This window comes from Sphaeroforma arctica (assembly GCF_001186125.1).
Source record: "Sphaeroforma arctica JP610 unplaced genomic scaffold supercont1.2252, whole genome shotgun sequence".
Lineage (NCBI taxonomy): Eukaryota > Ichthyosporea > Ichthyophonida > Sphaeroforma > Sphaeroforma arctica.
Genome location: NW_014038306.1, coordinates 501 through 1,605, shown reverse-complemented (window position 1 = coordinate 1,605; position 1,105 = coordinate 501). Strand labels below are relative to the sequence as shown.

Here is a 1,105-nt window from a genome sequence, read left to right as displayed (position 1 = left end):
GTACACACACACACAAACACAATCCAAATGTACACACACACACACAAACACAATCCAAATGTATACACATACAAATACAGACCAAATGTACACCCACACACACAAACACAGACCAAATGTATACACACATATACAGACCAAATGTATACACACACATACACAGACCAAATGTACACACACACACACAACACAGACCAAATGTACACACACACACACAACACAGACCAAATGTACACACACACACACAACACAGACCAAACATACACACACACAAACACAGACCAATTGTGGCATACACACACACACACACACACACTGCAAGCACAGATGAGTGCACACACCCTGATGACATTGGGATGGTCCAAGCGTTTCATGATGGCTATTTCGCGTTTGATGTCTGAGCTAATACTGCCCACGGGTGCGTTGGTGTCTGTGTTCCTGTCGGTGTTGCTCATGCCGTAGTTTTTCCTTTGCAGTTTCTTCTTATTGATCTCCTGCGCAGTGGGTGGTAGTACAATAGTTGGGTGGGTTAATTGATGGTGTTTATATACGTATATGCACACAAACATACACACACACATCTGTGTCTACGTATATGTACACTCATACACACAACTTTAAATGCCGCACTCACACACATCTGTATCTACGTATATGCAAACACTTCACACTCACTCACTCACATCTGTATCTACGTATATGCACACACACATGCACACACACACATACACACACACACCTTCATTGCATACACGCCATCGTCATCGGCACTGGTGACCTTTCTGACCACTCCGAAAGCGCCCCTCCCTAGCACCTCATGTACCGTGTACTGGTTGATAGTCTTCTCATACTCCTCATCACTGGATTGCTCGTTCACTACGTTGGTCTCGATAACCTATGTGTGCAAGTAAGGTTGAAAGCGGATCAGGTGGGGCAGATATGAACACTATATCCCAAACCCTAAAAACTATGATTACAAATGTAACTAACTTTTTCGATTTCGATTATATGTTCACATATACTGCAGAAGTGCTTATATATTCACCTATACTGCAGAAGTGCTTATATTTCCCTATACTTTATACTCTATAATTTCGTCTGTATT

The 1,105-nt window shown here is 42.3% G+C and overlaps 1 pseudogene across 1 annotated transcript in view; it reads right to left on the bottom strand.

The window, feature by feature from the left end:
- The window catches only part of SARC_12367 (hypothetical protein), a pseudogene marked incomplete at its 3' end in the record, with an annotated part of 2,251 nt that extends 1,348 nt beyond the window's left edge, over positions 1–903 (bottom strand). Inside the window, exons 1-2 of the mRNA in view lie at positions 740–903; positions 342–494 (exon numbers count right to left, since the gene is read on the bottom strand). The remainder of the gene's footprint in view (positions 1–341; positions 495–739) is intronic.
- Between the last annotated feature and the right edge of the window lie 202 nt (positions 904–1,105).